Raw genomic sequence first — 19,706 nt, 5'->3', positions numbered from 1 at the left:
GATATAAAGAAGGAATTTATTTAAAAAAACAAACATTTGTGATGTTTCTGGGACATTTTGGAGTGCCATCAGAAGAAGATCTTGAAAGGTAAGGCATGAATTATATCACTATTTTTAAAATTATTATTATTATTATTATTATTTTTTTTACCCCTTTTTCTCCCCAAATTCGTGGTATCCAATTGTTTTAGTAGCTACTATCTTGTCTCATTGCTACAACTCCCGTACGGGCTCGGGAGAGACGAAGGTTGAAAGTCATGCGTCATCCGATACACAACCCCACCAAGCCGCACTGCTTCTTAATACAGCGCGTATCCAACCCGGAAGCCAGCTGCACCAATGTGTCGGAGGAAACAAAGTGCACCTGGCAACCTTGGTTAGCGCGCACTGCGCCCGGCCCACCACAGGAGTCGCTGGTGCGCGATGAGACAAGGATATCCCTACCGGCCAAACCCTCCCTAACCCGGACGACGTAAGGCCAATTGTGTGTCGCCCCACGAACCTCCCAGGTCGCGGCCGGTTACGACAGAGCCTGGGCGCAAACCCAGAGTCTCTGATGGCACAGCTGGCGCTGCAGTGCAGCGCCTTTAACCACTGCGCCACCTGGGAGGCCCCTATATCACTATTTCTGACTTTTCTGTCGCCACCTGCCTGGTTGAAAACGATTTTCATGTGTTTGTATGCGGGTGCTGTCCTCAGATAATCTCATGGTCTGCTTTCGACGTAAAGCATTTTGGAAATCTGACACTGCGGCTGGATTAACAAGAAGTTAAACTTTATTTTGATGTATTACACGTATATTTTTGTGAATCTTGAATATTAATATTTCTGTAGTTTGAATTTGGCGCTCTGCAATTTCACTGGATGTTGTCAAATCGATCCTGCTAAAGGGATTGACGCGCGAAGGGATCACTAACAGGTCAAAGGTCTTACTCACATCGGCTGCGGAGACCGTGATCACACAGTTTTCCGGAACAGCTGGTGCTCTCATGCATATTTCAGTGTTATTTGCCTCGAAGCGAGCATAGAAGTAGTTTAGCTCATCTGATAGGCTTGTGTCATTGGGCAGCTTTTGGCTGTGCTTCCTTTTGTAGTCTGTAATGGTTTGCAAGCACTGCCACATCTGACGAGCGTCAGAGCCGGTGTATTACGATTCGATCTTCGTCCTGTATTGAAGCTTTGCCTGTTTGATGGTTAGTCAGAGGGCATAGCGTGATTTCTTAGAAGCTTCCGGGTTAGAGTCCCGCTCCTTGAAAGCGGCAGCTCTAGCCTTTATCTCAGTGCGGATGTTGCCCGTAATCCTACATACTGTAAGATATAGATCTGTTATTCGCATTGAAAGCAAGTCTAAGAAGCGGTAGATATATTTTATGTGCGCTATTTCTATGTTTCCCGGTCTTAAGTTTGGTTTTTGCACTGTTTACTTTCGGTTTTGTACACCAGATTCAAACAGCTGAAAATATAATATTTTTGGTTATGGAAAATATTTTCACAACGGTTTAGATGGTATAATGATTCTCTAAATTATAAATGCTTGTTTTGTCTCACAACCTGAAATTAGGCAAACTATTAGAAATATATTGACCAGGAAATGGCAGAGTGCATCTTTAATGAGCGACAGAGAAACATGAGGAATCGATGCATTCAGTCACTCTTTAAGTTAGGTTAGATAGATAGAGGGTGGAGAAGTGAGGGAGGCTTGTATATACTGTAGCACAGAGAGGGAATTATTTGTTGAATTCTGATTGTTGCCAACACAACAGTTTGACAACATAACGTACACATATTGTGTGGGAAAGTTATGAAAAGCCTATTGACTTGGGCACATAACCACATATCTGATGAGGTGCAAATATTCAAGCTCTTCTTTTACAAAGCCATGAATCAGCAGTTCCTCAGTGATGCACTCCTCTCCATAGAGGATTACATTTTGCTGCACTTGGCAATGCACTTAACTGCCTATTCCCTCTAGTTCAGCTGTTGTCTGAAATTGCAGAATATTCTTTAGGTGCTGAAAAACAATGTTTATAAAATGTTACATCTTTCCAACAATGGCCTTCAGTCATACTTACAGTATTAGTTAGTATACCAAAACAAAGACTACATAGCTACATTTCAATGGGGCTAGCAAACAGCTAGGCTAAACACAAGACCGTTTTGGCTTGCGATCTTCTTGATCTGGTAAAGAGTTATATAAACGTCTAAACAACGACATGAAAGTATATACAGTGCCTTGCGAAAGTATTCGGCCCCCTTGAACTTTGCGACCTTTTGCCACATTTCAGGCTTCAAACATAAAGATATAAAACTGTATTTTTTTGTGAAGAATCAACAACAAGTGGGACACAATCATGAAGTGGAACGACATTTATTGGATATTTAACAAATCAAAAACTGAAAGATTGGGCGTGCAAAATTATTCAGCCCCCTTAATTTTTAAGTTAATACTTTGTAGCGCCACCTTTTGCTGCAATTACAGCTGTAAGTCGCTTGGGGTATGTCTCCTATCAGTTTTGCACATCAAGAGACTGAAAATGCAAAACAGCTCAAGCTCAGTGAGGTTGGATGGAAAGCATTTGTGAACAGCAGTTTTCAGTTCTTTCCACAGATTCTCGATTGGATTCAGGTCTGGACTTTGACTTGGCCATTCTAACACCTGGATATGTTTATTTTTGAACCATTCCATTGTAGATTTTGCTTTATGTTTTGGATCATTGTCTTGTTAGAAGACAAATCTCCGTCCCAGTCTCAGGTCTTTTGCAGACTCCATCAGGTTTTCTTCCAGAATGGTCCTGTATTTGGCTCCATCCATCTTCCCTGTCCCTGCTGAAGAAAAGCAGGCCCAAACCATGATGCTGCCACCACCATGTTTGACAGTGGGGATGGGTGTTCAGGGTGATGAGCTGTGTTGCTTTTACGCCAAACATAACGTTTTGCATTGTTGCCAAAAAGTTCAATTTTGGTTTCATCTGACCAGAGCACCTTCTTCCACATGTTTGGTGTGTCTCCCAGGTGGCTTGTGGCAAACTTTAAACGACACTTTTTATGGATATCTTTAAGAAATGGCTTTCTTCTTGCCACTCTTCTATAAAGGCCAGATTTGTGCAATATACGACTGATTGTTGTCCTATGGACAGAGTCTCCCACCTCAGCTGTAGATCTCTGCAGTTCATCCAGAGTGATCATGGGCCTCTTGGCTGCGTCTCTGATCAGTCTTCTCCTTGTATGAGCTGAAAGTTTAGAGGGACGGCCAGGTCTTGGTAGATTTGCAGTGGTCTGATACTCCTTCCATTTCAATATTATCGCTTGCACAGTGCTCCTTGGGATGTTTAAAGCTTGAGAAATCTTTTTGTATCCAAATCCGGCTTTAAACTTCTTCACGACATTATCTCGGACCTGCCTGGTGTGTTCCTTGTTCTTCATGATGCTCTCTGCGCTTTTAACGGACCTCTGAGACTATCACAGTGCAGGTGCATTTATACGGAGACTTGATTACACACAGGTGGATTGTATTTATCATCATTAGTCATTTAGGTCAACATTGGATCATTCAGAGATCCTCACTGAACTTCTGGAGAGAGTTTGCTGCACTGAAAGTAAAGGGGCTGAATAATTTTGCACGCCCAATTTTTCAGTTTTTGATTTGTTAAAAAAAGTTTGAAATATCCAATAAATGTCGTTCCACTTCATGATTGTGTCCCACTTGTTGTTGATTCTTCACAAATAAATACAGTTTTATATCTTTATGTTTGAAGCCTGAAATGTGGCAAAAGGTCGCAAAGTTCAAGGGGGCCGAATACTTTCGCAAGGCACTGTATACAACATAAAGGAACGTTAAACTTGATGCCAGCATAAGTGTTATGAAAGACAGGATGACGATGGATGGAAGATCACATTAGGGATTGTCAGAAACAGTAGCTAGCTAACAACAAACTACTTCCTTTTTATTTTTTTACCTTTATTTAGCTAGGCAAGTCAGTTAAGAACAAACTCTTATTTTCAATGACAGCCTAGGAACAGTGGGTTAACTGCCTTGTTCAGGGGCAGAATGACAGATTTTTATCTTGTCAGCTCTGGGATTCAATCTTGCAACCTTTCAGTTACTAGTCCAACGCTCTAACCACTAGGCTACCTGCCACCCCGTTCCTGCTTTGTCTTCTTCTGTGGATGCAAAAACCAGTGTAGTCTGACTGTAGTGTTGTGGCTACTTATTTATTACCAACATCAAGTAGTAAAAATCTACCTGATTACTAATGGAAACACTGTTTTCCTGCTGAGCACTACACAACTCTACTTGTGTGTCTTGAGTAGGGCATAAACTACATATTCACTTCACAGTCCCTACAGTCTCTACAATGTCACTACTGCACCAATAGGTTTTGTGTAGTAATTCAGTAGTACTTTTTCATGGGGGTAGTATGGTGGAAATTATACAATTATGTTATAATACTTTTATTGCATAAAATGGTTGTTTTATGCAACAGAATAGAGAGTTATTTTTATTATGTCTGTGTGAACTGAAAGTGGGCCTTTGGGAGATAACACTGACAGGAGATTTACGATGTCTTTGTGATGTCCAGAGCATGAGTAAATGTTTCTGTACTGTGGTACGAGGAGGAGATGGCTCCAGTATGGAGTTGGGGGGCCAGACACTGGTCGCTACACAATGAAAACTGTTTTTACAGCAGATACTGTCTGTTGTGTATCTTTCATACAAATCTTAACCTTGTGACCTATTCCATACATCTGTTGTGTGTTATGTAGACTGAAGGAGGATGTACTTTGCTATAAAATGCTGTGGCTCAAACCAGCTGGTTGAGTTCTCAGGGGTCACCTCCAGGGGTTGATTACTGACCACCTCCATTACTGCAGTTATTAAATAATAAAGGTTTGATTGTTTTTAAGAAATCTAAAAGTCACTCCTTTTGATTACAATAATTCCACCACAGTAGTCTAGCTGGTCAGAAAGTGTCATGGCTGGAGTAATGGTGAAAATCACAGGCATGTATTTTCTCAGCTTTGAACAAACTTAGAAGCACAGTGGCCAAAAGATGGGAACAAGCCATTCCATGTGGACTTTTAATGTGAAGGGAAGGTTTGTAAATATTTCTGAAGAGATGCACTACTGTACGTGGACACAGCAGCTGATCAGGAGAGAAGCACAGCAGAGCAAACAATCTCATCATAGAAAGTTGTCTATTGTGTTCACATAAGGACAGTGTCTATCTTTTTAAAATCTTCCTCCTTGAAAACACACAGCCACAATCCAGACTTTGTCTGTTCCTATTAGTCCATCAGGTCAGCCATCCAACTGGCAAACTGTGACAGCAGTGAAACGCAGCGCAGCACAGGGCCATTCATCATGTTCACTGGAGCTGTCCGTGCCACACTTAAGATTCACAGGCATTTGCCTGACTTGGTTCACTGGCAGCAGGGTTGATTGAAATTCCAGTGTTGGCGTGTATATAGTAGGCATATATAACATTAAACCAGTCTGTATATAGTAGGCATATATAACATTAAACCAGTCTGTATATAGTAGGCATATATAACATTAAACCAGCCTGTATATAGTAGGCATATATAACATTAAACCAGCCTGTATATAGTAGGCATATATAACATTAAACCAGCCTGTATATAGTAGGCATATATAACATTAAACCAGTCTGTATATAGTAGGCATATATAACATTAAACCAGTCTGTAAATAGTAGGCATATATAACATTAAACCAGCCTGTATATAGTAGGCATATATAACATTAAACCAGCCTGTATATAGTCGGCATATATAACATTAAACCAGCCTGTATATAGTAGGCATATATAACATTAAACCAGCCTGTATATAGTAGGCATATATAACATTAAACCAGCCTGTATATAGTAGGCATCAGGGACGTCACTAGAGATTCATGGATATGGGAGCTAAGCCTCTTTTAGGGGGGTCTGGGCATTCTCTCCCTGGATTTTTTTTAAAGCCCTCAAAATGTATTTTCATCATGTATTTTTAGTGTAACAACGGGTGTAAAATCTATCAAAATAAGGTCATTTTTGGTCAAGGTTGGCTAAAAGTATACCTGTCTCATAGTTTATGTTAGACACTGATCTAATATAACTCACTTAAATTCTATCCAAATAAAGAAATTCAAGTCCACCCTGTTCCCATCCATCCAACACCAGCAAAAGGCATAAAAATGGCTGTACTTCGTTGCCCAAATACTTTTGGGATTTTATTTTGAGACAGAGACAGACAGAGAGCGAGAGGAGAGAGAAGACATGCAGGTCATATTATACCATTAGAAAAAAATCTTTATTTAAATTTCACTCATTCTGTTAATTGTTGCTCAAAATTAACCCAATAATTCAGACACATGGAACATATTAAACAGTATCATCCACAATGGGGACTAAAACTAAATTCAACTAATGAGCTAAATAAAATGTAAAACACTGAACAATAATTAGGAATCAAATCAGATTTTTTTTAAACGATACCAAACAAATATTACAACCTATATTACAGAACTGCTCCTACTGCTTCTTTCTTTTGATGCTTATTGTGTGGGTGGATGCATCAAAGTGTACCTCCTATTTTTAAAGGTGGCAAAGCGATCAATGACACTATTGTGGCTTAGTGGCTCAAGCACTTCATCCTCACTGGACATGGACACCCTCAAGACTTGCAAGCCTTTTCTGACCCATTGTCTTCCGCAACCAGGAGTGCAGCCGGCGCAGTGCACTAAAGGACTTTTCACAGGAGCAGCTGCTCACAGGGATTGTGAGGGCAACCTGAATGATTTCCTTCAGAGAAGGAAACATATCATCATCCAGGAGGTTATGCACAGCAACCATATCTTTGGAAGGACGTCCAGCCTCTCTTTTCCGGACAAGAACGTTTCTTGCCACCAACATCTCTTCTGTTTTAACATCAATACTGTAGTGCTTTGCAAACTCAGTTAAGCATGATGTATCTAGGAAGAGTTTTGAGTTGGGACTGCATGCCTGTATGCCTTTGAGCAGACCTTAAGAATCGCTGGTCAAGCTCACAAACCATCATGTCCAAGCAGGGGAGCAACAACCCTGTTTTCATTGTTTGGGAACATGACAATTCTGTGTCTCAACCCAAGGAGGTCTCCACCACAATATCTCCCATTTTCCTTTGTTTGCACTTTCTTGCGGCATCTGCCACTGGAATATTGTGAATTTTGTGAGTGCTTTGTGAGTGCTTTGGTTCTGTCATAAAGTTCTGTGGCAAATGAGTCTGTGCGTTTGCTGTGTGTCACATACAGCTTGTTTGCCGAAACAAGCTTCTGCCAGGTCTACAGTCTCTTTCTGGAGGAACTTGTGTCGTCCCTCAGTTATAGAAAGAAGGGACTGAAACATCAGTAGCAAATACACAGTGGAGAACTTATGAAGCTTTACTCTCAGACCAACAGCCATGGGGGAGCCAATGGCAGATAGACAATCAAAAATAGCAGTTAAAGTGTCCACGACTGCATTAATGGACCGCAGCTGGTATGCGGTCCATTGATGGAGTATTGTACCTTTGCAGGAAAGGGTTAAACTCCTTCAAAAGCTCCATACATTCAAGAAAGTTCCCTCTATTTGTGCTTTTACTAGATTCATCATTGGCACGGAAGGAGAGTCCCTGTCTTCCTAACATTGAGGTGACCGCAACACTTCTCCTCAGATACTCTCTTCTCGCTGCAATATCACTAGCATGGCCAGATGTTAAAATCTGAGCAATGTTCCCATGATTACTAGTTGCCTGGTAGCTTTGCCATGCCACAACACTGTCTCTGTGTGTTTGTGCCATCTCATGTTTACCAAGACAAACAAATATTTTTTTTCAAATTTTTGCAGCCATTACTGACAAAATAATCAAATTGAATGGATTTTCCAAAAACTCTACATGCAAAGCAGAAAGCTGTGATCAACACTATGTCACCTTTTCTACACATGACCTACTGATAATTGTTTTCCAATGGCCTACTGAATGAAAGCAATTGAGTATGAAAAGATATGCGCATGATGTTATGTCATCTGTCTCACAGATAGCAAAACTACATTAAATACAAAGTTAAATGCCACATAACAGTGTCTTTTAAATTCAACAACAAGTTAACGTTCGCTAGCTCACAACGTCCGTTACACTGTAACTTACAGGCAGCCTCACATAAAAAGTTATTGGTTAACAAAGCTTTGATTATGAACCAAGTCTACAGTAGTGAATACTCTCTCTCTCTCTCTCTCTGTTCTAACTTACCACACATTCACATCTTAGCCTATCTGCATGAATCTGTCCTGTCTGAGCCTTTTCCTATCCATTTACTGTTAGCAGTCTCAAGCCACAGAAGAATCTAAATGTGAGCTACAAGTAGGACTGACAGTCACTAGCGTGTGCAGCAGCCTCTGCAGCAGCAGCCTCCCCCAGGTCCTAGTGTCCGCCCAGTAAGAAGTTTAAGATGCGATAGAACAGTTGAAGATGCGATGGAACAGTTGACGGCAAAAAATCAGAGAGAAAATATGTTGACTGATATATTGATTTATTTAGGGGGGGCTAATGAATATTTTAGGGGGATAAAGTCCCCCTAAAATAGGCCTAGCGACCTCCCTGGTAGGCATACAGTGGGGCAAAAAAGTATTTAGTCAACCACCAATTGTGCAAGTTCTCCCACTTAAAAAGATGAGAGGCCTGTAATTTATCATAGATACACTTCAACTATGACAGACAAAATGAGAAAAACAATTCAGAAAATCACATTGTAGGATTTTTAATGAATTTATTTGCAAATTATGGTGGAAAATAAACTTTTGTTATTGACCAAAACGTATCTCAATACTTTGTTATATACCCTTTGTTGGCAATGACAGAGGTCAAACGTTTTCTGTATGTCTTCACAAGGTTTTCACACACTGTTGCTGGTATTTTGGCCCATTCCTCCATGCAGATCTCCTCTAGAGCAGTGATGTTTTGGGGCTGTTGCTGGGCAACACAGACTTTCGACTTCCTCCAAAGATTTTCTATGGGGTTGAGATCTAGAGACTGTCTAGGCCACTCCAGGACCTTGAAATGCTTCTTACGAAGCCACTCCTTTGTTGCCCGGGCGGTGTGTTTGGGATCATTGTCATGCTGAAAGACCCAGCCACGTTTCATCTTCAATGCCCTTGCTGATGGAAGGAGGTTTTCACTCAAAATCTCACGATACATGGCCCCATTCATTCTTTCCTTTACACGGATCAGTCGTCCTGGTCCCTTTGCAGAAAAACAGCCCCACCCCCATGCTTCACAGTAGGTATGGTGTTCTTTGGATGCAACTCAGCATTCTTTGTCCTCCAAATACGACGAGTTGAGTTTTTACCAAAAAGTTATATTTTGGTTTCATCTGACCATATGACATTCTCCCAATCTTCTTCTGGATCATCCAAATGCTCTCTAGCAAACTTCAGACAGGTCTGGACATGTACTGGCTTAAGCAGGGGGTCACGTCTGGCACTGCAGGATTTGAGTCCCTGGCAGCGTAGTGTGTTACTGATGGTAGGCTTTGTTACTTTGGTCCCAGCTCTCTGCAGGTCATTCACTAGGTCCCCCCGTATGGTTCTAGGATTTTTGCTCACCGTTCTTGTGATCATTTTGACCCCACGGGGTGAGATCTTGCGTGGAGCCCCAGATCGTGGGAGATTATCAGTGGTCTTGTATGTCTTCCATTTCCTAATAATTGCTCCCACAGTTGATTTCTTCAAACCAAGCTGTATACCTATTGCAGATTCAGTCTTCCCAGCCTGGTGCAGGTCTACAATCGTGTTTCTGGTGTCCTTTGACAGCTCTTTGGTCTTGGGCATAGTGGAGTTTGGAGTGTGACTGTTTGAGGTTGTGGAAAGGTGTCTTTTATACTGATAACACGTTCAAACAGGTGCAATTAATACAGGTAACGAGTGGAGGACAGAGGAGCCTCTTAAAGAAGAAGTTACAGGTCTGTGAGAGCCAGAAATCTTGCTTATTTGTAGGTGATCAAATACTTATTTTCCACAATAACTTGCAAATAATTTCATTAAAAATCCTACAATGTGATTTTCTGGATTTTTTTCTCTCATTTTGTCAGTCATAGTTGAAGTGTACCTATGATGAAAATTACAGGCCTCTCATCTTTTTAAGTGGGAGAACTTGCACAATTGGTGGCTGACTAAATACTTTTTTGCCCCACTGTATAGAACATTAAACCGTGGCGTGAGAAAGAGGAAAGAGAGAGAACAAGGCGAGCTGGATTTAAGGATGTGTGTATGGAGTCATGTGCATGAGAGAGTGTGTGTGCGTGAGTGTGTGTCTGTGTGTGTTTGTGATATAGATTGTGAAAGACAAATTGATAGTCTATGTACAGTACTTGTTTATTTAGATGAGATCATTTCCTTTCCTTATTTGCTCTTCATGGATCTTACAGAAGGGCACCTAGGTATTTTACATATGTGGCCAAAGAAAAGCATTTTGATGTCCAGTAGTGGATGTAATGATGATGTTGTCATGGCCTAACAGAGAGCTTGGTGGCTAGAGGACAGACTCCCTTAAACCAGGACATGCATTTTTCATTCTGTTCCTGGTGAGCAATTCAATTCATTCTGGCCCACCCTCGCCATCTTGAGGCTCATTCCTGCACATGTCTGTCACAATAATCTATTCAGTAGGGGAAAGAGGAGAGATTAAGAATGTGATTGGATTTAGGAAGAAAAATCTAGACGTCAATGTCATGATTGAATTTATTCAAGTATTTTCATATTTGATAATGATCCCCAGACAAGTGAGGACACAAACCATCTGTTGTTTACTGCAAGTCCAATGATTGTTGAATTTTCTAACAGTTTGTTAGTTTGTACGGTACAGTGTATTGATGAATTTAATGTGTATCCCAGATCTACCACTAGATGACACTAAAGTATTTATAGTTGTCTGTTTTACTCCTCAGTACTTTGATGGAGCATATCATGGTTTGAGCGTTGTCCCGGTACCCAAGATGAAAAATATGTCGATGTGCCCTTGAGCAAGGCACTTAACCCTAATTTGCTCAAGGGGTGTCACAAGGTGGTAATTTTGTCATGATTCATGGCCATCTCACCTAATTCACACCGGAATGAAATGTTTACTTTTTGAAAGTCGTTTGCACTCCTGATTAATTGTACTCATTTTCCAACGTCATTACGCATCTATATACTGCAACAAAACTATTGAATCACTTTAAAAAGGACCAACTAGATTAGATTCCAGATCATTTTTCATCCCAACTATCAAACTTTTTTTGTCGCCCACTTTGGGAAGTGCATAAGCAGACAGGACAACTGACAGAAAAGTTGTCATTTGTTATTGAGTGTTGTCATCGTTATACATTGCACAACCATTGCATATTTGACCAAGACATAATGGCAGTTGAGATATTCTGTCAGTTCTATTGGTTTTGTTTCACCTAGAGCGGCAGAACAGCCAGGCCCGGCCCTGAATCTACTGTAGTTGTAGTCTTTTCAGATTTCCAGCCATTTGTAGATTGGAAAGCCATTTCATAACACAAAAATAATAGCATGAATTAGCATAAATGCTAACAGTTTAGGTTAATTAACAACAGAATTGCATCTTGTTTCCATGTTTTTGAAAATATAATGTTTTGAGTATAAACCTTGCTTGTAGTGTCCTTAAGCCCCACAATCAGTATCAATTTGATAAATCAAAGAGAAGTTGAGTAGTTTGGGTTTAGTTGGGATTGGGGTGGGAGCATTTTCTTTTGTTTTGACAAAATTGACATTGCCATCTTTTGACGAAATTCATGTTTTTTAAATTTTTTTTACAAACAAAGCATAGTCTTGCGTTGCTCGAAAACAAACGGGACAGCTTATTGTAGCGTCACCTATGGGCCATTCAGTTCTGGGTTTGTCTCGGAGTCTATGGTCCATATTTTAGAGAACTAGGGTGTTTTATATGAAATATAAATGTCAATCTATGGTTCATTTGTGCAAGTGATTCTATCTAAGTTAAAACATATCAAACTTTATGATAGGTCACCGTCTATGCATAATGGAGGAAAAGGAATGCAGGTGTCTGTGTGCGTCTATATGCATGTAACAGATCGGGTTCGATCCGGGGTCTCCTGCATGCCAGAAACGTGCATTAGCCTGCTAACCCAAAGTCTAGGTATTAACTGAATGAGCCAATGCAACTCTTTAGGTCTCAGTAAATGTTACATCACGTGAGTGTGTATATTAGCACAGCTAGATGATTGGGTGTTGGCTGACTTCCAAGCTATATTGTACAGTAGTCACTAATATTCAGTAATGAATGGTATTTTCGAAGTGAGCAGCAATTACAGATGATCCTTACCTGTCTCTCAGTCCTTTCTGATTCAGCTGAGACTGTATCGTGACCTTTATGTTCACACACCACACACAGATAAACTGCTGATCAGTACGGTAGTACATCTCCAGATGTTGATTAGCTTAATGTCACGCCTACTTCTGCTCTCCCTTTCTGGCACTCGAGGGAGCCAGACTGCCTTCATTGCACACACCTGTCACCATCATTATGTGCACCTGCGCTTCATCACTGCTCACCATCTTGCACAGCAGGGCATCATTGGACTCACCTGGACAACTTTAATTTGTTTATTGCCCCTCCTATGTCTGTCTGTTTCTTTGGTTAGATCCCTGTGTCAGCATACATGTCGTTGTGTGTTCCTGTCCAGATGCTGTCCTGTTCCATGTCCGTGGTTAATTAAATGTTCACTCCCTGTACCTGCTTCTCATCTCCAGCGTTGTACCTCACATTTAATTCATGTGACTAATTCACATAGGAGACCAAGCCATGCAGTTAGTAAGTTCAGAAAGATGTCGTATAAAGTTTGTATTCATTAAGTGGCAGTGGGTGCTTGCAAATCAGTAGACATCTATTCAGTTTTTCAGACATCTGTACATTGGAGAGCCATTTCATAACATTGACGAGTGGACACTTGTCTCTTCTAAACATCCATTTGAAAACACACTCTATTATCTTCACAGGTGTCAATAATAGTACCTTCAAGTTCAGAAAAAGAATAGCTACCATTATATATATTTTTCCAAGAATCACTTATAAATCCTAATCAGGTTTTTGATTTTATTTAACTAAGCAAGTCAGTTAAGAACACATTCTTATTTACAATGACGGCCTACCAGAAGGCAAAAGGCCTCCTGCTGGGATTAAAAATACATTCGCAATAAATAAAGGACAAAACACACATCACGACAAGAGACACAACACTACATAAAGAGACACCTAAGACAACAACATAGCAAGGCAGCAACACATGACAACGCAGCATGGTAGCAACACAACATGACAACAACATGATAGCAACACAACATGGCAGCAGCACAAAACAGGGTAGCAGCACAAAACAGGGTATAAACATTATTGGACAGCAGAACAAAGGACAAGAAGGTCAGAGACAACAATACATCACGCAAAGCAGCCATAACTGTCAGTAAGAGTGTCCATGATTGAGTCTTCGAATGAAGAGATAAAAATAAAACTGTCCAGTTTGAGGGTTTGTTGTAGCTCGTTCCAGTCGCTAGCTGCAGCAAACTGAAAAGACAAGCGACTCAGGGATGTGTGCGCTTTGGGGACCTTTTAACAGAATGTGACTGGCAGAACGGGTGAGGTATGTGGAGGGTGAGGGCTGCAGTAGATATCTCAGAATGGGGGGGTGAGGCCTAAGAGGGGTTTATAAATTAGCATCAAACAGTGGGTTTTGCAACTGGTATTACAGAGATGACCAGTTTACAGAATATAGAGTGCAGTGATGTATCCTATAAGGAGCATTGGTGGCAAACCTTATGGCCGAATGGTAAAAAACATCTAGACGCTCGAGAGCCCCCTTACCTGTCGATCTATAAATTACGTCTCCGTAATCTAGCATGGGTAGGAGCGTCATCTGCTCGAGAACCCCCTCACCTGTCGATCTATAAATTACGTCTCCGTAATCTAGCATGGGTAGGAGCGTCATCTGAATCACGGTTGTGCTGAGAGAAGGACAGTGTACCATCTAGCCATACTTCCAAATACTTGTATGAGTTTAAACCACTAATCTTTTTTAAAATTAGGCTACAGTATCTGCTGTATTTTACTGTCCTCAAATTATAGTAGCACTCTACTCTGCATGTTGTATGCATGTCCCTAACTGATAATCCAATGTAAATGTATATCATTACCTTTAAATTATGAGAGATGAGATTAGGTTTAAATCCTTGATCGACACAAACACATTGTAACTGGAGGGATCTGCCTGCCTTACTATATTGTTGTAAACTAGGCATGGTTTGCCATCTGGTGGACTAAACATTCAACACAAATCTGAACTGAAATATATGTGCAAGCAGCAACAATGGCTTCTAATTTAGAATTCGAATATTTAATATTGGACCCATGAGGCATTGGCCCGAAAATATTAGCATAAATTAAAATAACTGTTAACAGAATTGCATCCTATTTCCATGTTTTTGAAAATATCAACATGTTTCAGAGTAAACCTTCCTTCCGCTCCACAATCAGTATCAATTTGATGGATAACAGAGAAGTTAAGTAGTTTGGGTTTAGTTGGGTTTGGTGTGGGAACATTTACTTTGGTCTTTACAAAATGTACATTTTCTCTGTCATCTTTTGACGAAATTCTTAGATTTTCACAAACACAGTAGAGACTTTCGTTGCTATATGTCAAATGGGGTAGTGGGACTGAGCTTTTTAATGTATGTGCCATTTGTCATGCCCTGATCTGTCCCACCTGTCCTTGTGCTTGTCTCCACCCCCCTCCAGGTGTTGCCCATCTTCCCCATTATCCCCCGAGTACTTATACCTGTGTTTTCTACTTGAAGAAACAAGGAGTTCCTTTGCAAGTTCATTTTCTTCGTCAAATCTACCAGTGGTTTCCCTTGCTCCTGTCTTTGCTATTGTCCCTGTTTTCTAGTTTCCATGTTTTTACCTTTCCTGCCTGCCCTGACCCTGAGCCCTCCTGCCGTCCTGTACCTTTGCCTCTACTCTGGATTCCCCACCTCTGCCTGACCTGACCCTGAGCCTGCCTGCTGTTCCGGTGCCTTATACCATCTCTGAATTATTGACCTCTGCCTGACCTGACCCTGAGCCCGCCTGCTGTTCCGGTGCCTTATACCATCTCTGAATTATTGACCTCTGCCTGACCTGACCCTGAGCCCGCCTGCTGTTCCGGTGCCTTATACCATCTCTGAATTATTGACCTCTGCCTGCCTTGACCCGTCTTTTGCCTGCCCCTGTTTAAAGTATAAATTTTAATTCTTCAACACTGTCTGCACCTGGGTCATACATTAAAACATGATAGTATTTACTCGCCATGCTTGACCCAGCAGACATGGACCAGACTTGGACCAGCTCCGCAAAAGTTTGAGGCTCCGGTGTAAGGGAGAGAGGCTGCCCGGAAGTTACTCCAGCTTCGGCAGGACTCCCTCAGTGTGACAGACTATGCAGTGGAGTTCCGCACACTAGCAGCGTAGGGTGCCTGGAACCTGGAAGCGCTGTTCAACACGCTCCTGCGATGATTATCGGAGGAAGTAAAGGACGCGCTTGTAGCCCTGGAACTACCGACGGATCTCGAATCACTCATTGCCTTAACCATCCAGATCAATGGACGTCTACGGGAATGTAGGAGGGAGAAGATGTCCCAATCGCTCACTCAACGATCCCACCCTGCATCTGATGAACTCCGGAAATCCCAGAGAGTATTCGATCTTACCCAAGTTCCTCCAAGACTGTCGATTTACCTCTTCCCGAGCCGATGCAGGGCTAGGCGGTCTACAGCCAAACGCGTATGCAGACTTAACACCCAGACCCAGACACAGAGTTGTCTGTATTGCAGTGCTGCCAGTCGTTATGTGTCTACCTGTCCCTTCAGGAGACCTAGCTCATTTGTAGGAATGAGTACTCTGGTGGGTCTTAAGGACAATTTTGCTTCTCCCCTTACTCGCCCCCCTCTCCATGCCACCTTGCTGTGGGGGGACCAGTCCAAGTCTCTCCAGATACTCATCAACTCGGAGCCACTCAACCTCTCTCCATTCCCATGAATGTTAGAGTGCTGGACGGGCGCTCTATAGGCCGGGTCACCCACCATACCACACAATCAACCTACGAGTATCAGGGAACCAAAGCGAGACGATCCAATTCCTGTTAATTGAGTCTCCACAGGTTCCCGTGGTATTGGGATTCTCTTGGCTCCAGCGACACAATCCCTCGATTGACTGGTCTACTGGTGCCATTGTGGCCTCGAAACCATTCTGCCACACTCATTGCCTGTAGTCAGCTTTGCCTGCCCCGGGAAGTCTTCCTGGGGGCTTTGCCCTGGACCTCTCCGCTAGCCCCACGGCTACACCCCCTGAAGCCTCCCACCCCTCTGCCTAGAAGGCCAGCATCCTGGAGTCGCCTCTTCAACTGTTGACATTGAGACTGGTGTTTTGTGGGTACTATTTAATGAAGCTGCCAGTTGGACTTGTGAGGCGTCTGTTTCTCAAACTAGACAGTCTAATATACTTGTCCTTTTGCTCAGTTGTGCACTGGGGCCTCCCACTCCTCTTTCAATTCTGGTTAGAGCCAGTTTGCGCTGTTCTGTGAAGGGAGTAGTTCACAGCGTCGTACGAGATCTTCAGTTTCTTGGCAATTTCTCACATAGAATAGCCTCCATTTCTCCGAACAAGAATAGACTGACCAGTTTCAGAAGAAAGTGCTTTGTTTCTGGCCATTTTGAGCCTGTAATCGAACCCACAAATGCTGATGCTCCAGATACCCAACTAGTCTAAAGAAGGCCAGTTGTATTGCTTCTTTAATCAGAACAACATTTTTCAGCTGTGGTAACATAATTGCATTATGTCATTTTTAAGTGACCCCAATAGTGTAGTGTATGTTTAGTGACAAAATCAGAATCAAAACGTTAATCCTACTAGTATGTCTTGCATGACTAATCTCAGAGTCTATGGTCCAAATTTTAGGAGGACTGGGATGTTAAATATGGATCAGTGATTTTAAAATCTTACTTGAACATGTCATGTATAGCCTGTCTGTATTCTTATCAAAGTGAATCACTGTGTCGGTGTCAGTATCTTCACAAATCCATGAAAGATATAAAAACAGGATAGAGGGGCTGAGTGAATGTGGTCTGGACTCTGTGGAGGAGGGTCATTGTGTCAGAGACACTGTAGAAAAACAGAGTTCCTGTCCTGTGGTCCAGGTACAGATAAACAGATAAACTGCTGATCAGTACGGCAGTACATCTCCAGTAGTTAATCATGACGAGAGCAGATCTTCTCCTCTAGTTGTGTGGAGGCTTTGACCAGCTTGTGCTTCTTAAAGGCAGGAGATTAATATTGAGGCTGGAGGTGAGACTCACAGTAAGAGGCCAGACACACCAGACAGGACTTGGCAGCTTTGAGTTTTCTCCCAGTGCAGACATCACATGCCACATCTCCAGGTCCAGGTCCAGCATAATAGTAAGCAGGAGGAGCAGCTTGGAGTCCTGTCTTCTTCAGGCTCTCCACCAATTCTGCTAGAATGGTGCTTTTCTTCAGAACAGGCCTCGGGATGAAGGTCTGTCTGCACTGGGGACAGCTGATCAGGACACCCTTCTGATCATCCTGATCCCAGCAGTCTTTAATACAGCCCATACAGTAACTGTGTTCACAGGGAATAGTGACTGGATCCTTCAGTAGATCCAGACATATTGAACAACTGATTGATTCCATGGCTGTTGCCATTTAGCTGCACACACTTTGGTGCAGACTGAAAATCACTTTTGTTTCTCTAAAAAATGTTGTGCTTCTGATTGTGTGTATTGCAGGAAGAGGTTTGTGGTTGGACAGAGGTGCTTGTAGAAGTTCCATTTATGGTATGTACGAGTCTTTTAGACAACATGCTTTTTTCGACGACTAGAGCCACCCAAGTTATAGACTGTTCTCTTCATAGAAAATGACTCAAGTAAAAGTGAAAGTCACCCAGTAAAATTCTAATTGAGTAAAAGCCTAAAAGTATTTGGTTTTAAATATACTTAAGTATCAAAGTAACAGTATCAATTATTTCAAATTCCTTGTATTAAGCAAAGCAGATGGGACCATTGTCTTGTTTTGAACATTTACGGATAGCCATGGGCGCACTCCAACATTTACGGATAGCCATGGGCGCACTCCAACATTTACGGATAGCCATGGGCGCACTCCAACATTTACGGATAGCCATGGGCGCACTCCAACATTTACAAACAATACACTTGTGTTTAGTGAGTCTGCCAGATTAGATGCAGTACGGATGACCATGTGTTCTCTTGATAAGTGCGTGAATTTGACAATTTTCCTGTCCTGCTAAACATTCAAAATGTAACAAGTTATTTTGGGTGTCAGGGAAAATGTATGAGTAGAAAGTACATTATATTCTTTAGGAATGTCATGAAGTAAACGTTGTCAAAAATATTACTAGTAAAGTAAAACACAGATACCAACCACAAAATAAATAGTACTTTCAAGTGTTTTGACTTAATTACTTTACTCCACTGACTTCAATTACCTTGTGTCCCTGCACATCGACTCAGTACTGGTACATTGTGTATATAGCCAAGTTACTGTTACTCATTGTATTTATTATTACGTGTTATTGCTTTTCTATAAATTTTATATTTTCTTTCTCTCTGCATTATTGGGAAGGGCCCAATTCCTGACACTTAATCCTAGTAAGAATTCCTTGTCTTAGGTCAGTTAGGATCACCAATTTATTTTAAGAATGTGAAATGTCAGAATAATAGTAGAGAGAATTATTTATTTCAGCTTTTATTTCTTTCATCACATTTCCAGTGGGTAAGAAGTTTATGTACACTCAATTAGTATTTGGTAGCATTGCCTTTAAATGATTTAACTTGTGCCAAATGTCTCAGGTAGCCTTCCACAAGCTTCCCTCAATAAGTTGGGTGAATTTTGGCCCATTCCTCCTGACAGGGTTGGTGTAACTGAGTCAGGTTTGTAGACCTCCTTGCTCGCACACGCTTTTTCAGATCTGCCCACAAACGTTCTATAGGATTGAGGTCAGAGCTTTGTGATGGCCACTCCAATACCTTGACTTTCTTTTCCTTAAGCCATTTTGCCTCAACTTTGGAAGTATGCTTGGGGTCATTGTTCATTTGGAGTACCCATGTGCGACTCCCTGACTGATGTCTTGAGATGTTGCTTCATTATATCCACATAATTTTCCTATCTCATGACGTCATCTATTTTGTGAAGTGCATCAGTCCCTCCTGCAGCAAAGCACACCCACAACATGAGGCTGCCACCCCCGTGCTTCACGGTTGGGATGGTGTTCTTCAGCTTGCAAGCCTCCCCCTTTTTCCTCCAAACATAATGGTGGTCATTATAGCCAAACAGTTCTATTTTTGTTTCATCAGACCAGAGGATAAAAAAAGTATGATCTTTGTCCCCATGTGCAGCTTCAAACCGTAGTCTGGCTTTTTTAATGGCGGTTTTGGAGCAGTGGCTTCTTCCTTGCTGAGCGGCCTTTCAGGTTATGTCGATATAGGACTCGTTTTACTGTGGATATAGTTATTTTTACCAGTTTCCTCCAGGATCTTCACAAGGTCCTTTGCTGTTGTTCTGGGATTGATTTGCACTTTTCGCACCAAAGTACGTTCATCTCTA

The 19,706-nt window shown here is 41.7% G+C and overlaps 1 pseudogene; it reads right to left on the bottom strand.

Moving 5' to 3' along the window:
- Nucleotides 1–14,944: 14,944 nt before the first annotated feature.
- LOC135563748 (E3 ubiquitin/ISG15 ligase TRIM25-like) lies at nucleotides 14,945–17,806 on the bottom strand (annotated as a pseudogene).
- Between the last annotated feature and the right edge of the window lie 1,900 nt (nucleotides 17,807–19,706).

The sequence above is a fragment of the Oncorhynchus nerka genome, linkage group LG22 (assembly GCF_034236695.1).
Source record: "Oncorhynchus nerka isolate Pitt River linkage group LG22, Oner_Uvic_2.0, whole genome shotgun sequence".
Taxonomy (NCBI): Eukaryota; Metazoa; Chordata; class Actinopteri; order Salmoniformes; family Salmonidae; genus Oncorhynchus; species Oncorhynchus nerka.
The sequence above is the reverse complement of the archived record's forward strand: the minus strand, read 5'-3'. Positions and strand labels throughout refer to the sequence as shown.